General features: G+C 47.3%; 1 protein-coding gene across 1 annotated transcript in view; it reads left to right on the plus strand.

Moving 5' to 3' along the window:
* Positions 1 to 6153: 6153 nt before the first annotated feature.
* LOC135211388 (zinc finger protein ZFP2-like) overlaps positions 6154 to 19283 on the plus strand; it is a 53828-nt gene continuing 40698 nt past the window's right edge. Inside the window, exon 1 of the mRNA XM_064244700.1 lies at positions 6154 to 6289. The gene's annotated coding sequence lies outside the window, so the exon portion shown is untranslated. The remainder of the gene's footprint in view (positions 6290 to 19283) is intronic.

Raw genomic sequence — 19283 nt, forward strand, 5'->3', positions numbered from 1 at the left:
CAGCAGAAGTGGCATCCCTTTTCGGGGTAGGAATTCTAAAAAGAAAGAGCTGTCTTTAGCTCACAATTTTTAACAAAAGCAGATCTCTCCCGTTCAGAGGGCATCTCTCTTATACGCCCCCCCCTCTTTCGAAGCAGCTTTTCCCTTCTCAGTAGTGAGGGATATTTCTCACTCGCTGACCTGAGAAGGCAACACAGGACTTGCTAGTACAATCAGCTAAGAAGTCAAGACCAGCTGTTCCTGTCACGAAGAGGGAGCCAAGAAGTACTCAGCCGCCCTTTCGAGGAGCTCATCAGGCCGAGCCCCTAGGAAAAGATGAGCGTAAAGAAGAGGAAGGTCTTCTTCCATTAGAGCAACGAAGAAGTCCAAGTGAGATACCAGTCCTCCAAGCACCAGTGGGGGCCAGGCTGCTGAAGTTTTCAGAAGCGTGGGCCTCGAGACAAGTAGATTCTTGGTCTCTGGAAGTACTCAAGAAAGAATATCTCATCCCCTTCAGAGACAGACCTCCATTGACGACGACACCGAGGGAGCTGTCAGTGAGGTACAAAGATCCTGCGAAAAGGGAATCCCTGTTAGGTCTAGTACAGCAAATGTTGGAGAAGGAGGCCATCGAGACAGTGCAGGATCCTCACTCCCGGGGCTTTTACAATCGCCTTTTCTTAGTGCCAAAAGCTTCAGGAGGGTGGAGGCCTGTGCTGGAGCCTGGACGTGAGTGCATTGAACCGCTTCATGGAGAAGACAAAGTTCTCCATGGAGACTTCCAACTCGGTCCTTGCGGCTCTGCGTCCAGGAGATTGGATGGTCTCCCTCAACCTTCAGGACGCTCTTCATCGAGAAAATATCTTCGATTCATGGTGCAGGGAAGGATTTACCAATTCAGGGCTTTGTGCTTCGGCCTCTCAACGGCTCCTCAGGTGTTTACGGCTTTGATGAAGAATGTAGCAAGATGGCTACATCTGAAGGGGGTGAGAATATCACTCTACTTGGACGACTGGCTCATAAGAGCGAAGTCAAGACAGCAGTGGTTGGAAGGACTTGGAAACAACTCTGGATCTAGTGAAATCTCTTGGATTGCTCGTGAACCTCGAGAAATCTCAGACGATCCCCAGCCAGGACATTGTCTATCTGGGGATTCGGATGGATTCTCGGGGTTTTCGAGCATTTCCATCCCAAGAAAGATTGCTCTAGGATTGGAGAAGATCTCGGCCTTCCTAGAGAAAGAGCGAAGCTCAGCGAGGGAATGGCTCAGTCTTCTAGGCACCCTTTCGTCGCTAGAGCAGTTCGTTTCTTGGGGAGCTGCACATGAGACCTCTGCAGTTCTACCTGAGGAGAATGTGGAACACAGGAAGACAGGAGAACTGGCAGATTCTTTTCCTCTACAGGAAAATATCAAGAGCCACTTGCGATGGTGGTTAAAACCTCTGATAAAGAACGAGGGAGTGTCCTTGTCTCTGCAGAACCCTCACCTAGTGTTGTTCTCCGACGCCTCGGAAACAGGATGGGGAACAACACTAGGGACGAAGAAAGTGTCAGGCATCTGGACGAGAGAACAGATGTCCTGGCACATAAATGCGAAAGAGCTTCTAGCCATTCATTTGGCTCTGAGACATTTTGAAGAGGATGTCAGAGGCGTGGTGGTCCAGGTCAACTCGGACAACACCACGGCTCTGGCATATATCAGAAAGGAGGGAGGACACACTCTTTCTCCCTGTACGAGTTAGCAAGAGCTCTATTAATCTGGGCGAGGAACGAAAGACAGTACTCCTAACAAGATTCGTTCAAGAGGAAGGAATATAAGGACAGACAGATTGAGCAGGAAGAACCAGGTCCTTCCTACAGAATGGACCCTTCATTCAGAAGTCTGCCAGAAGCTGTGGTCTCTATGGGGGAAACCTCAAGTAGATCTGTTTGCGACGTTCCTCTCCAAGGATGGAGAACTTCTGCTCGTTAGGGGAGGATCCCAGAGCTTTAGAAATCGATGCCCTTCTCATGGATTGGTCGGGCATAGATGCGTACGCTTTTCCTCCGTTCAAGATACTAGGGGAAGTGATAAGAAAGTTATGTCCTCGAAGGAACGAGGATGACACTAATCGCTCCCTTTTGGCCCGCTCGAGAATGGTTCACAGAGGTCTGGAATGGATGGTGGACTTCCCCAGATCTCTTCCCGAAAGGACAGATCTGCTCAGACAACCCCACTTCGAGAGGTACAGAAACATCCACGCTCTCGCCCTGACTGCCTTTCGACTATCGAAAGATTGGTCAGAGCGAGAGGCTTTTCTCGCAAGGCTGCAAAAGCAATTGCAAGAGCACGAAGATCCTCTACCATGCGGATCTACCAATCGAAGTGGGAAGTCTTCCGTAGATGGTGTAAGGCGAAAAAGCTGTCCTCCTCCGATACCTCTGTGACCGAAATTGCCGATTTCCTACTATATCTGAGAGAGGAATCTCAATTGGCAGTGTCTACGATAAAGGGGTATAAAGGGGTATAGAAGCATGCTATCTGCTGTGTTCAGGAACAGGGGCCTGAACATAGAAGATAGCAAAGACCTTCATGACTTGATACGATCATTTGAAACATCGAAATCGAAAGCTTCGCTTTCCCCTAGCTGGAACCTAGACGTGGTTCTTAAGTACCTCACATCAGAGAAGTTCGAGCCTCCTAATCAAGCATCCTTCAGAGACATTACGAGGAAACTGTATTTTTCTAATGGCTCTCGCTACTGCCAAGAGAGTCAGCGAATTGCAGGCTCTAGACTCGAGAGTGGGATTTAGAGGAGACTCTGCAGTGGTATCTTTCCGGCCTTTATTTTTAGCAAAAAATGGAAATCCTTCGAGACCTTGACCCAGGAGTTTTGAAGTTAAAGGACTTTCTCAACTTGTGGGAAAGGAACTTGAGAGGTCATTATGTCCGGTTAGAGCCTTAAAATTTTACCTGCAGAGGAAGAAACAGCTGCAAGGTTGCAATCAAAGTCCCTGGTGTAAGGTTAAGGACCCTAAGAGACCGATGTCAAAAAATGCCTTAGCCTTTTTCGTTAGAAACGTGATTACTGAGGCACACATGAAATGCAAAAGTGAATCCTTTGCAGCATTGAGAGTAAAAGCGCACGAGTAAAAGCACACACGAATAAACAAACTAAAGGGGCAGGGTCCCTGCTGTGAATTTGTTTCTTCACAGACGAAAATACATGAATAATATTACATAGAGGGAACGGACATACGTATATACATCAAAAGAAAGGGCGTAAAATACTCTACATTTTAGTTCCTGGAAGAAAAGAGAGGACATATGGATATACAGATTTTTACAATGGAAGGACGAACATTCGCCCGAATGTCGTCCTTACAACCTGATACCTAAAATTTTTGCTGCAGCTGCAAAGTTTACCAAATACACTTGATAGACACCATTACAATAAACACTATTATAATGTTAGATCTCACAATAAGTTACTACAACGGAGTGACCGACAATCAATTACTTTACAAGTTTAAGCGGCTCATTGGCGTGGTTGAGATGGTATTGGCGTGCCACCTCGGTGGCCGCGAGTTCGATTCTCGAGCATTCCATTGAGGGGTGAGAGATGTGCATTTCTCGTCGTGGTTCGGAAGTCACATAAAGCCGTTGGTCCCATTGCTGAATAACCACTGGTTCCATCCAACGTAAAACACTATGCAAACAAACAAACTACAAGTTTGAAATTTCACTTTTAAAATGATAGAGAGAGGGAAGAGATTCTACAGTTAATGTACACGCACGGTACACAGTCTATGATTAATAAGAATTTCCGTCTCCAATCAAAAACAAAGATCTCATAGAATGTTCTAGAAATGAAAGAAAAATTATTTCTTAAGCAAACGAGTGGAACTTCTGGTCCTACTTGAACAGAAAATACATAATGTCATTATCAAGAATCGCTGGAATGTTGCAGGTGCAGTCATCAAACTAAATGGCAAAACAGTGTATTGACACAATCTAAAAGGAATAATGAAAGCTGACAGCACTTTAGCATTCCATCCAAGGGAATTTGATAATATCCTTTCAACCAGTCTACCTTGGACACAAACTTTGCTTGCCCAATGTTATCTAGTAATTGATCTATAATAGGCAAGAGATAATTGTCAACCACACTTATGGAATTCAGTTTCCTGTAATTACTACACATTCTAAATGAGCCATTTGGTTTCTTCACCAACACACTGGAGAACTGATGTGTAATGAGTTGAACTGCGTTCTGCTAATCCATGCAGCAACAAATATTCAACTTCTTTCTTCAAATCATCTCGATGATAAGGCAATAAGCGATAGGCTCTCTGTTTAAAAGGTTTTCCATCTCTGATCTTTATCTCATGCTTTGTCAGATCGGTAATTACTGTGGAACTTCTGATCACTTCCCTCAATTCACCACTTTGTTTTAGTATATCCTCCAAATTTTGCAATATTGAAGAATTATTCATCTTGCTTTCAGCTTCCGATTCGTAGCCATAATCTTCCTCTGTGGATGAAGTTGTCTAAAACTGTTTCTGTTTCAGTCTATGAGAAGTAGGGTTTCAAAAGATTTACATGCATCTTCATCTGTTGTTTCAATCACATAAGTTTGATCACTTAACTTCTCTGTTATCTTGTAAGGCCCTTGAAATGTGTTTGTAAGGAAAAATCTTCTCGCTGGGAAGAACACTAGAACTTGTTTGACCTACAGTAAAATTTCTTAGCCTAGTCTTAGCCATCATAATCGCCTTTTACATTTTTCTCTTCACTTACTCTCATATTTTTCTACAGTGAATTTGCTAATATCTCTTAACCATTTCCTCAAGGTCTTCACATATTCTCCTTGGATTTCCGCTCGATTTCTTCCCAGTTTTCTGCAAGAATCTTAAGCGGTCCTCTTACTTCTCGACCAAAAATCAGGTGAACATCCTATGTTTTCTTGATAAGCATTACTAATTTCAAACAACAATGAGGGTAAACCAGCATCCCATTCTCTTCTTGATTCACGACAGTACTTTATAACCTATTTTTCAATATCCGGTGGAACCTTTCAAAATGCTCCTTGACTCTCTGGATGATAAGTAGTTAATAACTGTATTCCACCCCTAACAATTTCATCACATCTTGGAACAGTTTAGTTGTAAAGTTCTTTCCGCTACAACGTTGCAAAATTTCTGGTATTCCAGACTTCGAGAAAAACTCCACCAACTTCTCAGCGATTACCGTGGTAAATATGCTTCTTGCTGGAATCGCCTTAGGATTTTTTGTGACAAGACACATTAAGGTTAATAAATATTCATTTCCTTTCTTCTTTCCCAGAAGCGCCCCAACCAAGGGGTTCTCTAACTTTTATAGGTTATAGGGGGCCATTCTGAATGGTTTCATTCGGTTTTCCAGCTATCTGGCAGGATGTATGTTCCATTCTCCTGAGGTATACGTCTTTCAGGAGAGGTGGAACATACATCCTTCCTATGTGAACTCTCGAGAGAAACTGAGAGTTTCCAGTCCTTTGATTGGCATATCAACACCCAATCAGGAGCGTCGTAAGGGACTGGCCTAGACTTCAAATGCACGGTTGATGTGAATCTACTTTAGTTGTCATTGTTATTATACCAAAGAATAAACAATTTAACATTGTGGCTTTTCATTTTCCAGCAAAATTAGTTACGCAAGAAAAAAAAACCTGCGTATTTGTAAGTCACGCCATTGACCTCTTAATTGTAAAAATAGTAGCCAGCAGATTCTTATACCAGTGTTTATGTTCTTGGCCTGGTTGTGTCTAGCACGACTAATGACGAGAACTTTGTGTTATCCATAGAAGTGTTTATTGTTTTTGACCAGATTTGGTTTGATACACCTATCCTGGACCAAATGTTCAGTTTTATAATTATTGTCTGATAACTTTTGGATAGGCATGAGCCATGTGGGAGTAATCTGGGCGTACATAACTTATGAACGGTGGCATATGGCCCCTGTTACCGCCCACAAGAAAAAAAAAATATGAAAAAAGAAGACAAAATAAGCGGAATAGAATAGAAGATGAAGAGGTGCCGTTGTAAGGGTTAAACCTCCGCCCTTCAACTGATTTATGCCGAACTGAAGTTTACAAGCTGGCTGATAAACATAAGCCAAACATGAGAATTGAAGATTTGCGAATGCAGGTAAACACTTTTGATGTTTACTATTGGACATCAGATCGGAAGTGCTATTAGAATAGAATCATATTAAAGCATTACGGAACAATGAATTATAATTCATGACTGTCAGCGGAAAAACTGACTTTGTCTCTTTGTGGACTACTAGGTAGGTAGTAGCTAGCTACCTAGCTAGGTACCGAGCTAGTACCTAGGTAGGTAGTATTTCTAACTGTAGCGTAAATGAGTTGCCTTCATGCTACGCCATTAAGGGGGATACCAATCGAACATCATGATGGCTCAGCCATGATATAGCCTAGTACTAGCTAGTAGCTACCTATTGGTTGGGCATTGTAGGTACCTAGGTAATAGACTAGGTAGCTACTCTAGCTAGTAGGTATAGCTAGGTAGGTACTACCTAGGTATAGGTACTAAAGCCGAAAGGACAACCAGATTGGGTAGTACCTACCTAATAGTAGGTAGTACCTACTACCTAGGTAGGTAGGAGTGCAAACTTGGACAAATTACCAACATACTACTGCTCAGCTGAGGTTGGTAATTTAGGCTAGGATACCTAGTAACCTTGGTCAGTCTAGATATAATAATTCTGTGTCGGGTGTTTGTTTGGAAATTACAGTCTCTTATAGGCTAATATTTGGGTTCTTAGGTATTAAGAATTTACCATTATGGTATTTCTACAGAAGCAGTCCACACGGACTGCAAGGAACGTAACTGCGGATACGACATCCACTAGAGATTGGGACGTCGAATGTATTTCGCCGTGTTTAGTACTGGCCCTGGGGGGTTAGGCTAATTACAGTCGTCCGAGTTAATATTACTTAAAATTCTTGTTCAGTAGGTAAAACTACATAGAAAAATCGCAACTGCCATAGTCTAGGCTGCCACGGATAAGTACCCTAGATCTACCACCATTATTTTTGGGGGTCAGCTGTAATTAACCCCCAGGAGCTAGTATTAAACACAGCAAAATAGGTACATTTGAACGCCCAAATTAATTTCCATAGTGGATTGTCGGTATTCATCTGGAAACGGTTCCCTGCAGTCCGTGTAGAGTTAGGTACCTGTTGCTTAGAATTAGCTACTGTGCAGGTTAAATGACAACATAGTGGCCACCAATCCCGGAATGCAGCCACCTTCCTGAAAAAGTACTTGAATTCGCTGCCATGAGCATCAGTCAAGAGCAGTGTTGCCGAAATGCCGAATTTCCCCCCGATTTGCCGAGAAAAAACTCTACGGGCGGAGAACCAGACTTTCAATGCAGAGAGAAGGTCGGCCTCCTTGTTCATGCCGAGAAAAACTCGGCATTCTTTGAGGCGATTGATTTATCGTCTCAAATAAATTTAAATACTTTTTTTAATTAGTTAATGTCTTTTTATGTAAGATTAGGTAGAAAATGATTTTGTTCCGACACGGCATACAAACCTTCGGTCCTTTTACAATAGGAAGGTACTAGCGGCAGCTGGATAGGTCGTAAGCTTTCGAACAAGGGGTTCGGTAGTTAACTGCTTGTCCGACGAGGCTGCGCAGCGGCAGGCGACTGGGAGGTAAACAAACCACTTTTGCTTTCGGCCTCACAGCGAGTAGACGTGTGTGTTCGACGCTCTCTGCCCGCTTCTCGTCGTTTGCTTTCCTTGAGTATATGGTTGTGTTTGTGTATGAAAGAATCATTGTAAGTACAGTTACCATCCGAGTTACGACCTAGATCCGTTCCGACCAACAGGTCGTATGTCAGAATGGTCGTTAGTCGAAAATACCAGCCAAAATGGCCGACACGTGGATTATAAGTACTCGGTTAAAGTGGAAGATTATACTGTACTCGAGGACATATGATATGAATGTGTTGCATTTTTAAGTAACTTTTTCTGTTGAATAATATTATTGTGTATATACAAGCTGTTTATTTATCATTTTTATGCCTTTTAGTTTCACTTTTATAATTTTATCATATATTTCTGTTGAATAATATTACTGTACATATGTATATACAAGCTGTTTATTTATAATTTTTATGCCTTTTAGTTTCACTTTTATCATACTTTTTCTGTTGAATAATATTACTGTTGTACTATACGTACAAGCTGTTTATGTATTTATCATTTTTATGCCTTTTAGTTTCACTTTTATCATTTTATCATAGAGATATTTTTAATATTATACTGTAGGTGCAATGTATTTAGCTTTTTTTTTTTCAGTTGCTTAGTTGATATACTACGTACATACATCTTAATATAATATGGTTTTAGAAATAAAATATTTATTACTGCAGTTGAATTTATTATACAAAAATACAAATGAAGATCAAAATACGAAAATAGAAAAGTTACAGTTCAAAAATAGAACATACAGTACTGTAGTACAAAATAGAAAATACATATGCATGTAAAAAAATAAGCAAAACAACACTCAAAATTAATGTTCACTGGTGCTTGGTTCGACGTCATCAACACTTTCTTTCATACGCACGGTCGAAAGAAAGATCAGCTGTTAAGTCAGGCGAGGCAGGGGATGGGGAAGGGGTGGTTATCTGCGCTGGCCGATGTAGGGAGGGGTGGCTTCGATGCTGGATGAGGCGGGCTTTTGTGTTCGTTTGACAAACATGCTAAGTGTCGTTTGGATCTTCTGCTTTTTCTTTTCATCGTAGATTTCTTTTGTATGGCCTCATTACTTCTTGCATAGATCTCTCTATCCGGGCAAACCGTTCAACATTCGGATCCATTCCTTCCAATTTATGCAGCATTGTATTAAGCATTTGTATGGCTTCCGATAATCCCTTTACAGTAAACTTTCGTTCGGGCTCCTCCTCTTCTACAACTTCCTTTTCTTCCTCTCTTCTTTCTTCTTCAGCTTTCCTTTCTTCTTCTATTGCTAACAGTTCTTCATTTGTTAATTCTCAGGTTCTTCACTTATCAGTTCTTCAATTTCTTCTTCATCACATCCTAACTCAAGTTGCTTTGCCAAGCTAACAATTTTTCCTCGGACGTTGCTTAATTCCTCTTCGTTATCGAAGCCAACAAAATCTCTGAGGAAGCGTTTGCAGCAGTGTTTCCAAATACCACTCATACATTTTTCTGTCACCAAATCCAAGCTTTAGCAACATGCTTGATACAATGGTAAATGTTGTATGATTTCCAATAATCCCGCAAAGTCAGCTCAGGGTTTTCATCCATAGCTTCGATGGCTTGGTCAAAAGGAAATTCTTACGTAGTGCGCCTTGAACGTAGAAATCGCACCCTGGTCCATGGGTTGGATTAGGGGGGTGGTATTAGGGGGAAGGAAGACAACGCGCACGTTAGGATGAATCATCACAAGTGCGTCGCGTGGCCATGGCGCATTGTCAAGCACTAATAAAATCTTAAACCGGAATGCCCTTATCGCTACAAAATATTTGACGTGCCTCGGGTACAAAACAGTTTATAAAAACCAATCTTCAAACAGTGCTAGCGTCATCCAGCCTTTCTGTTACTTCGGTAATAAACGGGAAGGGCATGTTTGTTCACATTCTTCAGTGCACGTGGGTTTTCTGAAGTGCAATCAAAAAGAAAAAGGTTTTAATTTATGTCCTGCGATGTTTCACCGAACAATAGCGTGAATCTTTCTTTGATTGCCTTGTGCCCTGGTGCACTCGCGAATTCTTTGCTTATGTACGTGCCTTTCGGCATCTTTTTCCAAAACAAGGCAGTTTCGTCCACATTAAAAATCTGTTCAGGCAAATATCCTTCTTTCACAATTAGTTTATCAAATTCTTCAACGAATGCCTTAGCAGCAGGCGCATCACTGCTAGCAGCCTCGCCTTTCGTCAGAACATGGTGCACTTGGTACCGATCTCGGAATCGACGAAACCACCCATCACTCGCTATAAACTCCAACGAAGCATATTCTTCACCTCCTTTCTCTTTTAACATTTTAAATAAACTTGTTGCCTTGCTTTGCACTGCTCGCAACATCACTTGCACATTTCTTTGTCTATTATCTTCCAGCCACGTAAATAACAACTTTTCCATGTCTGCTATCGGTCCTTCACGCTGTTTGGTGATAATAGTTGACTTGATTGGGGCTGCTCCTTTCACTGCGTCCTTAATCCTTTCCTTGTCCTTTAGAATGGTGGAGACCGTGGAGTGGGAGAGATGGAGACTTCTGCTTATACAATTAACTTTCATCCCACCTTCATATTTCTTGATTACGTCCATCTTCATCTCCAACGTCAGTGCCTTCCTAGCTTTCTTGGCAGAATTGCATTCTGATGAGTCAGACTTTCTCTTAGGGGCCATGGCAAAGGTGTAATGAAAAAAATGTTCCTGCTACAATGTTACAGTACTGCTACAATGTCTAGACAGTGAGTGAGGTGGTTGGGATGAGTGTCTGGGATGCTGTGCTGCCGGCACCGTCGTAACTGTCATACCGCGCCGCACGCACTACGCTACCGCGCTGCCAAACAGTAAACGCCGCCAAATATAAAAAAATAGACCCCTGTCGGACACTGTCATAAGTACGGGTGGACGTAACTCGCGCAGGTCGTAACTCGGATGGTAACTGTACAATCATTTCTCTTTATTCAATTAATTGTGATTTTTTGGTCAATTATGGAATCTCCTCGCCTCGCTACCCCACGGAGACTATGCCCGGGTACCGAAGGGCGTAAATGCGGGAAGTTCCGCTCATTCCCGGAAATTGACCCACATGTTTTGTGCGCTCGGTGTCGGGGGCGCGAATGCACCCGAGCCGAGCCATGTGAAGTTTGTAATAATTGGTCGGAGGCGCAGTGGACTTTGTATGAGGGCAGGAAGAAGCGAAGGCCTGCAAAGGAGTCGTCGGAAAGCTCTCCCGCGACTCCTTTGGTTACGGACACTTCGTCTTCTTTCCTGCCGCCCGCTCAGCTTCCACGTTTGGTGCCTTCCCCTTCGGGGGGGGTTTCTAGGTCCTTCTCCTCACCTGACTTGTCGAGTGTGGAGGAGGGCGCTAGATACCCTGACGTCGAGTTGTACTCTGGGTCCTCTATCCGTTCGCTCTTCGCGGCGAGCGGGTAGAGGATCCTGCTAATCACCCGACTTTTGCTTCCTCAGGTGCGGTTGCCGCGAAGGACGACCTCGGACAGGTGTGGGCATCGTTGGGGCTGCAGGGCGTGCCGAGTGTCCAGGGGCCTGCTCTACCATCTCGCTGGCTCCGTGGCGGTCACCCATGCGACGGTTACGACCACCACCACGACCCTTACAAACAACCTGGCTACGCTTCACCTCCTCACCTGGTGTACACCCCGCACGCGGTCTTTGTAACACCTACTACATCGGTGCAGGGCCAGTCGCCGTACCACTGGGGAGTGTGATGCCGCCCCCACCTGGGTTTGCCGTGCTGCCGCGACCGGACTTCGTGTGCCCGAGAGCTCGACCCCTGGACCTCCCACCAGTACCAAGGATGTCTGTGCCGCTGGTCCCCGTCCAACTGGACAGCCTGCACAGCCTGCCGTACCTGCCGTACCTGCCCAGCCGCCGTTCGGACGGACTGACGTTGAATGACCACTGCTGCCGTTACTGTACCTGCCCCTGCCGTCTCTACTGCTGTTCCTGTGATGCCTGCACCTGCTGACGTTGTTCCTGTTCCTGGCTCCGCTGCTCCCCCCGATGCTGATCTGTTCGGACAGGTGCGTCCGGGCCCTGTTGCTTCGGCAACAGCAGCCCCGGCTCCCGCTCTGGATGACAGATCTGACGTCGGTCCTGAGGAGGTTGACGAAGAAAGAAGAAGAAGAGGAGGAAGGTGTCGTCGTCGTCTTCATCGTCTTCTTCGTCGTCGTCGTCGTCTGCCGCCTCTTCCCCTTCTTCTTCTAAGGCTCCCCCGCCGAAGAAGAAGAAGGTCGCCTCCCCCCCCCCTAAGAAGTCTCCTTCGGGAACTTCTAAGGGCCCGTCTCGCTCTGGTGAGACGGGGGTTCTTCCCGCTGGTCACCCTGCTCCTTCGGGGGCAGGACCCGTCTCTTCTTCCGCGAGGAAGAAAGACTACGGGGACCAGAGGAGTGCCGGCTAACACCGGCACTCCTCACCTGCTGTTAGTGGTTTCGGCCACGGCAGCAGGATCCGGCTCGGCCTCGTCGTTCGCGAGAGGTTAACCGAGTGTACGGTCCGCCTAACAGCGACCGTGCAGCCAGGAACCAGACCTCTGATTATCCGCTCAGCGTCAGGTTCACGGCACGGAGCGGAAGACTGGTGACAGCCGCTCACGCGACTCTCACCAGACCAGCTCTCGCTCTCGTGGCGAGCAGCTGGCTACCGCCCGGGCGGACGTGACGGTCCATGACGGCCACGGGCTGAGGCTGGGAAGAGGTCCCCCCCGTTCCCCCCTCGCCGGCACCAGCCACGGCTGGTACCAAGCGAACTGACGCGCCGTGAGGATACGCACCGGTCTCACCGTGACAGTGGAGCTCGCCGGTCGCCTGACCGTCACTCTCACAGAGAGCGATCGGGTACGGCGACCAGCACCAGCCTCCTCTGACACACGAGACCGGGGCCGCTGTTCTCGGTCCAGCCGTTCTCCACAGCGAGACGGCTCGACTAGGTCTGCAGCTCGATCGCCCCCACCAGCGGGCTTGACGATCGCCTGCAGTCTTCCAAGCCCACTGGTTCTGCCAGCGAGCGAGGAGGGAGCGTCAGGTCTGCCTCTCCCATACCTTCAACCTCCTCGGGTTACACCGGGAGGGGCGAGGTATTGAGGAGTGATCGTGAGGGGTGCGCCCCTCAGGATCCCACCACTCGTCGTACGTACCAGGCACGGTTTCTCGGACCAGCCAGGTCGTACGCACAAGTGGTTGGAGGAGACCGAGAGGGGTCTGTCGCTGTTCCTCCCCTTGAGGGAGGAGGGTCTCGGGAGATGCTCCTGTTTGAGGGACTGGATGGTCCGACTCCGCAGGACGCAGTCACTCCTGAGATCCAGAGGAACTTTGCCGAGGTTATTGCGCTGATTCGTCAGCACAACGACCTCGGGGAAGGATCGCCGCTCCCACCACCGAGCCCACGTCCCGGCTCGAGTCGTTTCTGGGGCCCGAAGAGGGAACCCAGACCGACGGTGGGTTTGCCGCGTTCCGAGCTTGCAGACTCAGTGCTGGACCAGGTTGAATCGCTTGTCTCCGGACAAGACGGTTTTTCGCTCAAGTCTGGCAGGTCCGAGCAATAGCTTGCTTCCACCTCCTCTTTGCTGGCGACAGAGCGGCGTTTTTAACATGCCATCTGAAGACCCGATGCCGCAACCGGTGAACCCGAGTTAGCCAGGCTGACTCCGGGTGTGTCTGCAGCAGCGCCTGTCCGAGAACCTATGGTTCTCGCAGCAAGAGGCACTCGGCCTGGAATCTACCGCCATGGCAGCTTTCCAGGCCGTCTCCTGGCTAGATCTGTGGTCCCTCACAGTTATCTAAGGTCGCAGCCAACTCTCCGGGGGAATTTCTCCCGAAGATGACTCGGCCTTTAGGAGACTTTGCCAGTCTGGAGGAAGAGCCATCTCCTTCCTTGCCCACCAGACGGTGAACCTGTGGGCCAACCTGGTTCTCCGACGAGAAGGGACGCCGTCCTTACTCGGGTTTCCAGGGCGGCGGCCGGGCGTGAAGCGGCGTTGGGACTTCGCAACGGACCTTTACGGAGTTCACGTCTCTCTTCCCAGGAGAGATGGTGGACGCTGCGGACAGACGGCGCAATGACCGACAGTGGACCGGTCTGCGGTTCACCAGGCAGTCTCGAAGGCTTCTGGGCAGCCTCGGACTGAGGGCCCAAGGGTACTAAGAGCTCGGCTAGCGCTTCCTCGGTGGCTAAGACGGTAGCTGCGTCGAAGCCCCAGGGGAGAAAGACTCGTCTTTCTTCGACTTCTACCAAGGGGAGCCGTAACCAGCCTCCTCCCAGCCCTCCTCCTCCCGTGGAGGCTCTGGGTGGGAAGAAGTCGAAGAAAGGGGGGAAACGCTAGGGACGGCATTCCCACCCTCACCTGCTGCCGGAAGTGGGGGGGTGCCTGGCCAGCCATTGGGCAAACTTGGCAGCGGCTACGGCGCCCGAGACCTGGATTGTAGATGTCCTTCGGGAGGGATATCTATTACCCTTCGAATCTCGGCAACCCCTCACCTCCAACCCGGTCCAACGCAGTCGTACGTTCCAGGGTCATCGAAGGACGTAGCATTGAGACAGGAGATCAAGACCATGCTGAGCAAGAGAGCTGTAGAAATCGTCACGGATCAGTCACCGGGCTTTTACAGTCGACTCTTCCTGGTGGAAAAGTCTACGGGAGGCTGGCGCCCGGTGATAGATCTCTCTCCTCTGAACCGGTTTTGTTCGCCAGACCCGGTTCACGATGGAGACGGCACGCTCAGTGCTCGACTCCATCAGGGAGAACGATTTCATGATTTCGGTGGACTTGAAGGATGCGTATTTCCAAATACCCATTCATCAGTCCTCCAGAAAGTACCTCCGCTTCATCCTCGACGGGACGGTGTACCAGTTCAGGCACTTTCCTTCGGTCTCTCAACCGCCCCACAGGTGTTCACGCGAGTGTTCACTCTGGTGTCTGCTGGGCCCATTCGCACGGGATACGTCTGATGAGGTATCTCGACGATTGGTTAGTCCTGGCGAGCTCCCGCTCGCAGTTGCTACAGGACAGGGATCGACTGCTCGAGTTCTGTCGCGATCTGGGGATGATCGTTGTGAACTTCGAAAAGTCCGATCTCGAGCCCAAGCAGAGATGAAGTACCTGGGGATGCTGATCGACACGGTAGCAGGGCGAGTCTTCCCCGCAGACTCGCGGATCAGCAGATTCAGGGAGGCAGCCAACCAGTTTCCTGTCTCGGCAGGAACAGGTAGCTCAGCGATGGCAAGTCGTGATCGGACACCTGTGTCACTCGAGAAGTTTAGTCCCTCACGGGCGTCTCACCTGCGGTCTCTTCAGTGGAGACTAAAGGAGAGTTGGTCACAGGCGACGGATTCCCCCAAGCTTTCCAGTGTCACTGACACCGGAGGTGAGGCAGGACCTAGCCTGGTGGCTGGACGACAGGAACCTCTTAAGAGGAGTGCCTCTGCGCACTCCCCCCCCGGACATGCAGCTGTTCTCAGACGATCGACCGAGGGATGGGGCGCACACCTGGAGGAGTTGCTGACTTCAGGAGTGTGGGACGAGAAACGACAAGCACCTTCACATCAATGTACTGGAACTCAAGGCAGCGTTCCTCGCTCTCCAAGAGTTCCAGGACCGCTTGATGGGACACTCAGTGGTGTTGATGTGCGACAACACCACGGTAGTGGCCTACGTCAACACAGGGGGGCCTAGTGTCTCTCCCGTTGTACCAGTTGACTCGGCAGGTGCACGAGTGGGCCGAGGCACACTAATAGAACTGTCGGCACGCTACATTCCAGGGAAGAGGAATGTAGTAGCAGACACGCTCAGCCGTCGGGATCAGGTGATAGGGACCGAGTGGTCTCTACACCAGGACGTGGCGGAAAGGCTCTTCGACCTTGGGTGGTGGGGGCGACCAGTCGTGGATCTGTTCGCCACCCGGCACAAACAGGAAGCTCCAGGTGTTCTTCTCGGCCGTGCCGGACCCATGGGCAGCTGCAGAGGACACTCTTCAACACCCGTGGGACAACCTCTTCGTCTATGCCTTTCCCCCGTTCAGCCTGATTCGCAAGTGATCAGTCGAGCACTGGTCACCCCGAATCTCAGGATGATCCTGGTGGCTCCCAAATGGGCCACAGGCCATTTGGTATCCGGACCTGCTGGCTCTTCTCGCAGGAGAGAACCGAGAGAGATTCCCCTTGGCACAACCTTCTCGCCCAGCCACACGTCGAGCGGTACCACCGAGCAGTCCAGTCCCTACGTCTTCACGGCTGGCTGTTATCCACCATCTCTTGCGAACGAGAGGCTTTTCTCGTAGCGCAGCAACAGAGATGGCTGGAAACGTCCCGTCAGTCCTCTGCAGCTGTGTACCAGGGGAAGTGGGCCGTCTTCTGTGGTTGGTGTCGTAGACGGGGTCTATCTCCTCTCAGAGCCACTCTTCAGCAGGTAGGGATTTCCTCGTTTTTTCTTCGCCGAGAGAAGCTCCTCTCAGTCCCACAGTCAAAGGATACAGAGCCAGCCTTGGCGCTCGTCCTGAAACTGAGGGGATTGGACATCTCGAACTCGTTCGAGATCTCCTTGCTTATGAGGAGCTTCGAAAGGTCTTGCCCACCCAGGGAACTCAGGCCCCCTGCGTGGGATGTGACTCTCGTCCTTAGGAGTTTGACTCGAACGCCGTTCGAGCCACTCCGAGAGTCGTCAGACAGGGATCTGACCCTCAAGACCCTCTTCTTGCTGGCCATGGCATCGGCGAAGAGAGTAGGGGAACTTCATGGTCTTTCCTATGTGTACGACATTCCAGGGGATGGGGATCTGTGACGCTCGATTTCGTCCCGAACTTCGTTGCGAAGACTCAGAAACCGTCGATCCCTGACGACAGGTTCGAGTCATTCACGATTCCCTCCCTAATGGACTTCACCGATAATGATGCGGATGAGATGCTGCTTTGTCCTGTGAGGGCGCTACGGCGCTATCTGAAGAAAACTCGACACCTCATGGCCTGAGTGTCGCGCCTCTTCGTTAGCACAGGGGTAACCAAGAAAGAAGTATCCAAGAACACTCTTTCATTCTGGCTGCGTGAGGTCATCAGGAGGGCGTATGAGGCTGATGGTAGTGACGACATCCGTACGTCCCGTCCGAGAGCTCACGAAGTCAGAAGTATTGGCCCCTCGTTGGCGTTTCGTAAGAACTTCTCCGTGGCGCAGGTCCTGAAGGCAGGGGTCTGGTCTAACCAGAATACCTTTACGTCCTTCTACCTTCGGGATATTGCCCACAGGTCCTTGGATACCTTTTCCGTTGGGACCCGTGGTGGCTGCTCAACAAGTTGTGTAGCAAACCCAGACCCTCGCAGGCTGAAACAGCATCGAGTCCTGGTGTGACTGTGTGGAGGATGTGTGAATGAGTGAGTGACTGGCTCCCTCTTCCCGTCTTTTCCTCCTCCTCTACCTGTGGGCAGAGGGCCACGGTCGTCACTACGCTGGATGAGGACGAGATAGCAGGTGAGCTATATGACAGAGCCCCATCCCTATCCCTTTCACTTGGGATAGGAGCAGAATATCCACCAACTTCCTCCCTACCAAGGGGGGGAAGTGGATGCCTACAAGAGTCAAACCCATGACTTTATATTTGCTCCTGTACAGGAACAAGTTCTTACATTGCTGGTACGAAGAGATACGCTTGCCTCTCTCTTAGTACTCGGTCCAGAGGTCTGACCATTGATCCTGCGGTGCACACCCCGATCAATCGGACAGAGGCTTGGATCCCTCCCTCGCTCTTACGACCAGGGAGGCTTCCAAGGTTGGGCGAACACCAGTCTGTTCACAAAAGACTCAGATTCCACCCACCAAGAAGTGAGTCTTCCTATTGTAAAAGGACCGAAGGTTTGTATGCCGTGTCGGAACAAATGACAATTTGTCCAAAATTGCATTTTTCCTAACTATACAAACCTGAGGTCCTTTTACACATAGCCCCACCTCATGCCACCCCTCACTCTGCAGTTTTTGCTTGGGCCAAAAGCAAAAGTGATTTGTTTACCTCCCAGTCGCGCGCGCGCGCCTGTCGGACAAGCAGTTAACTACCGAACCCCTTGTTCGAAAGCTTACGACCTATCCAGCTGCCGCTAGTACCTTCCTATTGTAAAAGGACCTCAGGTTTGTATAGTTAGGAAAAATGCAATTTTGGACAAATTGTCATATTACTACATTATTATTACATAATATATGTGCAAATGATTGTTTAAGAGATTCCACTTAATCGCATTGAAAACGTTTATCCCAGCTGTGACGGAAAGGAACGATTTATATATGTATAAACACAAAACCGAATAGTATTAGCAGTTAAATACCCATGATATCATATCTTAATGTAGTATGTATGATTACAAACAATTATCTGTGCTAATGAAAGTTTCTATTTGGCATACCTAGAACTTTAATTTTGAGGTCAGATATCCGTTGTGGTCTTATAAAATTTGCACCTCAAGATTAGTAGACTGCACAGCTTCTCGTTTCACACATCTGTTGCAACGAGCATAGGGTAACACAGGGTCTTCCACAACCTCTTATGAGTTCAGTTATCTAATTTAATTCCGATGGAATGTGCTACAGCAATATTTAGTTTATTACGAGTCAGGTTTGGAGCAATTGAAATGTAATTAATTACATGTAGCCTATTGAAGGTAATAGTATATTTCTACTTTATAGTAATTGTAATTCAAAAGGAATGTAATTCAAACTAAAAAAAAAATCAACTGTTGATAAAACTAGCAAGATTGAAATAGTTGTAACTTTTGTAATTATAATTTTATTGAATTTAATGAGTTACATGGTTGTAAAGTAATTGTAAGCTATTTGATATTGTTTCCATTCATAGAATTGTAATTGTAATTTGATGATAAGTGATGTGATTACATTATAACTGACATGAACCATGTAGTTACCAGTGGCGTAATTACTATTCCATCACTGGTGAATCCAGGAGCTAGGTTTCATTATGGGGTGGGGGGGGGGGGCTTCAAAGAAATTAGCATAAAACAGGATATAAAATCTGGAATTAGTAAAATATATTCTCAAACATATTTATACCCTGATATATGAAGAAAAATAATAAATTTGTTTTGTTTTATTTATGTAGCCTATATGTTCTATAAAGTTTATTTATAAAACTGAGTAGGTTACGTATCTACCTATATTTTTTGTGTGTGTAATTTGTGTGTGTTATAAAGTTTATCTATAAAACTTAATATGTATATATCATTGTTGTTTTGGTTGTAATTGTGTATATACATAGCTAATATATGCTTTTGTTGAATGATTAAAGGACAATAAAATAAAATAATATGCATCATGCCAGATAACAAATGTATACTAATGATGATGAATATAAATCAAACGTTATGTATGATTTATTTCCATCATTACATTTGTCAAATTCATATCGATGGGGTGCTGCATAAGATTGGTTTATTTTCTTAAAGTACCCCTGGGCCATAAAATGAATTTCGTTTTCTATAAGATGCCGATTTTGGTATGCAGAGCTCTCGGCAACGCTGGTCAAGAGTTGTGGCCCATCCTGGC

Source organism: Macrobrachium nipponense, chromosome 4 (assembly GCF_015104395.2).
Source record: "Macrobrachium nipponense isolate FS-2020 chromosome 4, ASM1510439v2, whole genome shotgun sequence".
Lineage (NCBI taxonomy): Eukaryota > Metazoa > Arthropoda > Malacostraca > Decapoda > Palaemonidae > Macrobrachium > Macrobrachium nipponense.